Below are 6698 nucleotides of genomic sequence, written 5' to 3' on the forward strand. Positions count from 1 at the left end.
GAGAACCTTTTTCAATTTGGATTCGTTTGAGCACTCTTTTTACCTCATCAAGGGTTTCTGATTTATCTCTTAAAAAAGCTATCCAAGTGAATCTAGTATAATCATCCACGATTACCAGTATGTATTTTTTACCACCTCGACTCTCCATCCCGGTTGGTCCTATAAGATTCATATGGAGAAGCTCGAGTGGTCTTGATGTGGCATTGGAGTTCACCTTTTTGTGAGAGCTCCTTATTTGTTTGTCAATCTGGCATTCACCACATATTTTGTCTACTTTTTGTAATTTAGGTAGACCTGTTATTAATTCTCTCTTGCTCAATCTGTATAAATTATGGTAGTGTACATGTCCAAGGCATTTATGCCATAATTCTGTTTCATCGGTATGGGCTATGTAGCACGATTGATTAGATGAGCTACCATCACTTACAATATAGCAGTTTTCAAAAGTCCTGCGACCAGTTAATATTACAGAACCCTTTTTGTTTAAGATTTCACACCCTTTATTAGAAAATTTCACGCTATGATTGTTATCACATATTTGAGATATGCTTAACAGGTTGTGTTTTAGCCCCTCAACATATAAAACATTCTTAAATAAGGGGAGGTTATAGAGTTGAACTGTACCTTGGCCAATAATCTTGCAATTACTACCATCACCAAATGTGACTGACCCATCAGTCATATCTTTAAGATCGGTGAATAAAGCCTTGTCGCCTGTCATATGCCTGGAGCACCCACTATCAAGGTACCACTTTGAATCGCTTGTAGCTTTGAAAGCAGTGTGTACAACCAAGCAAGTAACCTTAGGAACCCATTTCATAACTGTTTTGGGTTTAGGAGTATAGTTAGTCTTCTTATATTTGTAATTGATGTACGAGTGACCCACTGAGTTAGATTTTAAGAGCTCCTTAAGCAAATCAACTATTTTTTCAGCTAAAGGGTTTTGGTTTGGAGTTTTATAGTTGACATAATTTCTTTTAGGTTTTTTAAAAATTTTAGCATTTTTATAAAGACTTTGATTAATACTTTTCTCTTTTGAATTAGAGGTTTCTCCTTTCACAAATTTAGGAGGAGTATTCTTCTGTTTAGAAGGTATATTCTTATCATAGCCCAATTTGGATCTGTCGCCACATTTTCTAGATCTGGATAGAAGTTTTTCAAACTTTGGATCTCCTTGGGCATACCTCCATGTATCCTTTAAACTTAAAAGAGAAGAGTTTTCAAGCTTAAGTTTATCATTTTCAGATTTAAGTTTTTCAACCAGGGAGGTTTTAAATTCTAAATCACATTTACATTTTTCAAAACAATCTGAAATATGGGATTTTTCTAAAACAAGAGACTCAAAATTTTCTTTAGGCTTTGAAAATTTTTCTTTTTGAAGTTTAAGTTTGACAGCAATTTTATAACTTTCCTTGTATAAGGCATTGTAAGCATCTTGAAGATCATCTTCATTTTCACAATCGCTATTCAGATTTTCTTCACTTGTTGAATCATCATTATCTAAAAAAGTGAATTTGGCTAGAGTCATAAGGGCTTTAACTTCATTGCCCAACTCGCTTTCAGAATCTTCTGATTCAGAAAAGGCTTCAGAATCAGAGGATTCATCCCAAGTAGCCAACATATTCTTCTTTTTGGGTTTGTCCTTTTCAGGACACTTGTTTGCTAAATGCGCGTATTCTTGGCAGTTGTAACATTGACTATCTTTTAAAGATTTTCAGGTTTTAGTTTTAGATCTTTTCTTATCATTTGATTTTTAAAAATCAACCCTCTTTTTACTTTTGAAAATCTTGTAAAACTTTTTTACTAAAAGCGTCATATCGTCTTCAGAATTTTCTAAATCAGAATTTTCTTGAGAAATATATTTAGAAGATTTAAGTGCGATAGATTTGCCTTTAGGAGCTTTAAAATTTAATTCATAGGTTTGTAAAGACCCAACTAGTTCTTCTACCCTCATATTGTCTGTACCACGAAGTTCCTGGATCGCGATTACCTTAGAATTGAACCGTTCGGGAAGTGAGCGTAGTATCTTTACAGACACTTTACTTTCTGGGATTTTATCGCCAAGACCCCACATAGAGTTTAAAATGTCATTTAATCTTGTATAAAAGTCCATAAACATTTCATTTTCTTCCATATGTATTTCCTCAAATTTGGTTGTGAGGAATTAGACTTTAGATTTCTTGACAATTGTTGTACCCTCGTGTGTCATTTCTAAAATATCTCAAGCTTGCTTTACAGTATTATAGGATATAATTCTTTTGAATTCATCCGGTGATAGTGTGTAAGTGATTGCATTTAGTGCTTTTGCATTGGCACTACTCTCATTTTTTTGAAGAGTGGTCCATGAGAAATACGGTGAAATTTTTATTGCTTTTGAACCATCAACACCAGTTACTTCCATGATAGGAGGGGTCCATTCAGTCACTGTGGCTTGCCATACACTCTCATCCATTGATTTGAGGAAAATCCTCATCCTAACTTTCCAATAGGCATAGTTGGAGTCGTCAAATGGTGGAGGCCTAGTGACTAAAAGGCTATCAAAATTTGACATCTTATATATAGCTTAGATCGTTAGCTCAGGAAATGAATCCAAGAGTAAAGAATTAAAAACGAGCTATTAGGCTCTGATACCACTTGAAAAGGCCTAGCTATATGTCCTAGAGGGTGGGGTGAATAGGACTATGCCAAATTTAAAATAATTATAGCGGAATTTAATAATAGGATAGCCAAATAAAGAAAATCAATTCACAATGCTGAAATGAAAAGCTACCTCAATAAACAAGTATTGAGAGGTTGATACAAATGTTGTTTTAAGACAACCTTACACCAAAAAAACCAAGGGTTTATGGCAGGACAACTTTATTTCTATAACATTCTTTGTATCAAAACTCAAACTGAAAATGAATGAATAAATAGCAATGAATTGAAATAAATTGCAAGAATTTAAATCCAAATTATTACGACATTCCCCACTGTGCTTGAAATGTAAATATTACAACATTCACATCCACACATACATTCCACAAATTTGAATGATAAAAGATAGAAAAAATAAATCACACATCCACAAAACACAAAGAGTTATAGTGGTTCGCCTGTGTGTTCACCAACTGTTATAAAACAGCCACACAGCTTGCTACTCCACTCCTAATATCCTCACACAGCGGATATCAGCATTCACTATCAAAATAGGTTTCACAGGTTCACCTAAAACCTTCACAATTGTGTCTTTCAATGGGCTTACACAATTCAAAAAACCCCTCTTTCTGAGTTTTCTGGCTCTCCTCAGATAACCAACACAATGAGATTTTTCTGGCGAATCCCAAAAGAAACCAAAAAGAATGTAAATTACAATAATGTAAAATACCTGGATTTCTCCTTTTATTTCAAGCAACCCAAGAGAACCAATCGGAGTAGAAGTTCGAATGCAGAAGTTCAATGTCCAATACTCACTTTGATATGGTTCTAAGTTCTAATTGATTTTAAATTAAACCAGATGGGCTAGCTATATTTGATTTTGATTCCAAGAAGAAGGAATACAACAATTCCTCTTTTCAATTCAGATTGAAATGTAAAAACAAAATCAAATTAATAAAGCTAACAAAAAAGAATATTAAATAAGCACAATGTAGCTTAAAAATGAACACAAACTTATCTCAGAGTGATGCCTTAATTTTACTTGAATTGGATTATCAAACTCTGAAATTCGTCGTCTATTTATAGTTGCAGAAATCGTGTCTACCATTGGTCCTAAGTACTCCACGACTGGTCATAGATGAAACGGATTTTTAAAATTTTAAGCGCCATCGGATCAGACCGTTCCACGACTGGTCAAAGGTAGTCCACGACCGGTCGTGTGCCTCCCACGACTGATTGTGAACACCCTAAGATCGGTCGTGAGATACCAAAAATGGTTGCTGTAATTTGAGTCGTATCTCCACGACTGGTCCAGGTTGGAGTCGACACTGTTCCTACGACCGGTCGAACAGTCTTCAGGACTGGTCGTAGCTCAACCAACAAATTTCGAAAAATTGCAACAACTTAGGACTGGTCCTGAAATTTCTTGGACTGGTCGAGCCAGTGCTAAGACTAGTCGAACAGGGTCTAGGACTAGTCTTAGAACAGACCAATTACATGTAAATAAATTCAATTTGAATTATGTATCCAGAATAACCTACCCTAAGGTCAATCTAAGGTCAATCATACCTTGTAAGTGAGGTATGAACATTGAGACTTCAGTTCTTCAGATGATAGTTGACCTTTGAAGATTGTAAAGCTTGAGATCTCTGTACTTGATGTAGCATTGAACTTGAGATTTTCTAGAGCTTGAATTACACTTCATCTTGAATTGTATACATTGAGTCTTTGAACAAGATCGCTTCTTTTGATGTAGCTTATACTAGCATGGATTGAAGTAGTTCTTCGTTCTTGACTTGAAGCAAAGTGATACAGTGTCTTGAACATATAACACAATATGCTGCACAAGACACAGATTGTGTTTTTGGTACCACAAAATTTGACAACCAATGGAGGATACAAACCATAGCACTTACACTAATTTACAAATTATCCCAAAATTATGACATGGCTTTCAGGGACTATGAATGTTTCGACCGTCGTCTATCCAACTACAGCATGCATCAATGCGAGGATGATCGTTTGCTAAAGGAATATAAGCAACCTTGTGCTCACATCATCATTCGTCATCGCCAATACCGACTTACCAAAAGCCAGTTAAAGGTTTGCCTGCATAGCCCGAACAATTTGGACTAAAGCATCATTTCAAATGTGGAGTCCTATACTAAAGAGGATGATATGGACTCTCATTGAGCTCACCTATCTCTTAGCACATACGTCGCCAAGCGCCAAGCAAAAGAGAAGAAAAGAAAAGAGATGCTCGAAGAAGCAAAAATAATTGCAATTGTTATGGGCAAGCATATCAATACTATTTTGAAATCTCTGAACCAACCCTTCATTGAATACAAGCACTGGGTAACAAGCCGAGAAAACAATGAGACGGTTATGTCAACCAACATGGACCAATACATTGCCCTTAAAGCAGCATGTGCCAACAAGAACACTGATTATTCCCCTATTTTTGAATAATTTTGCCAATTTGTAGCTTTTTGAAGGACAAAACACTTTTAATTTCCTTTTCCTGAATTTATGAATGTATTAACTATTATCAGTCATCCTTTTATGCTACGTGAACTTTCTTTATTGAAACCTGCATAATACTTAAGCTTTCAACTCTTACTTTGCACCTTAATTATTGGTAGTTAAAACGTCATGTCATCGCTATTTTTCTTTTTGTATTAAATGATATGTAGGTTATGACTTTTTGACTTCTGAATATGTGCGTGGGAGAACGAAAGGACAGGGTTTGGAAATCGAATCGACATCATGCCTCCGTTGTATGTGTACGGGCATGTCGCCATTAATGCGGGATCAGGTTCATCCATCGTTGTATTTATAAATAGTCTATTAACTTCACCTTTCATTCATTTACACAACTCTTTCACTTGCTAATCCTTCAAGCCATCTTCTTCCTTTGACAATGGCTCTTAATGCAGCAAGTCTAGTTGACACTTTCATAGTTGTCATTCCCAAACTTGACATTCTGCCCTTGTGTCTGGTAGGGAAAGATGAGGAGAATACGACTCATCTTATCTTATTAGAGCCAGTGTTGGCCACAAATGAATAGGCTTGCACAAGTGCTAACATTCTATGAAGACTTCAATCAATTCTCAAAGACTTCAAACATGCCCGAATTCTCTATAACCTGGTGACTCAATGGCTTGGGACTCTAATCTTCTCAAGCCCGACTTGAACAGAGGGAGCACGATCACAACAACCTTAGGGCTTCCCTAGATATAGTCCGTCTGGGCCATCAGAGGAGTCAAAGTCATGTGGGAGAGCTCCAGCGACTTAAATGGAGGCTGAGGCAGCAAGCCTAGAATGGAGGCGGTCTCACAGATCTAGAAAGTCATCGACAAGAAGTCAGGCTTCTACTTCACTTGGCTTGTTGTGAGTTGGACATTACGTTCACGAGATAGGCCAAAATAAAAGCTACTTTCGACCAAGGAAGTCAATCCTTGGCAGAGATGTGCGTCTTCCTCAAACATGAGAATGGTGATTTGCCTCGATGCACAACACACCGGTCGAAAGCAATTGAAATGGTGGTCAATTGTAGTTCCCAGTATGATTTGCTCCGCAATTGGCTGAATTAAGATTTTTTTACCCTCCTTTTTTGTATTTTATTATTTTTATATAAATATTTTTCTTTTGATATACCAAGCCATTTTTCAGCCTTCTCCTATAACTAGATGTCCATAAAGTTTTCTTTTCATATACATTCGGTCGGACATTATGACCAAATACATCCAATTAGGGCTCCGATTATGTCAATTTCCCACTTTGAGGGAATATACATCTTCAGATATTGGCCATTGATTGTCGATTCACTCATGTTACCTTGTAAATCATGTAATATTATGCTCCCCTTTTAATACTTTGTGAACAACATACAATTAGTCCTAGTTTGGTGACGATTTGCCCAAGTGTTCCACACCATCATACCTTCGGCAAAGGACTTCCCTTTCACCTTTTTATTATATATTTCGGCAACTGTCTTTATGCCGCTTTAAGGCATCCAAAGCTTTTCATCGAACCCCGTCTAACTCTTTTAATTCAATAAG

The 6698-nt window shown here is 36.4% G+C and overlaps 1 long non-coding RNA gene across 1 annotated transcript; it reads left to right on the top strand.

The window, feature by feature from the left end:
* The first annotated feature begins 4560 nt into the window (after positions 1-4560).
* Positions 4561-6464, top strand: LOC131230282 (uncharacterized). The gene is made up of 2 exons (XR_009163967.1): positions 4561-5452; positions 5640-6464. It is a non-coding gene; the product is annotated as an uncharacterized LOC131230282 (long non-coding RNA).
* The last annotated feature ends 234 nt before the right edge of the window (positions 6465-6698 follow it).

Source organism: Magnolia sinica, chromosome 2 (genome assembly GCF_029962835.1).
Source record: "Magnolia sinica isolate HGM2019 chromosome 2, MsV1, whole genome shotgun sequence".
Classification (NCBI taxonomy): domain Eukaryota; kingdom Viridiplantae; phylum Streptophyta; class Magnoliopsida; order Magnoliales; family Magnoliaceae; genus Magnolia; species Magnolia sinica.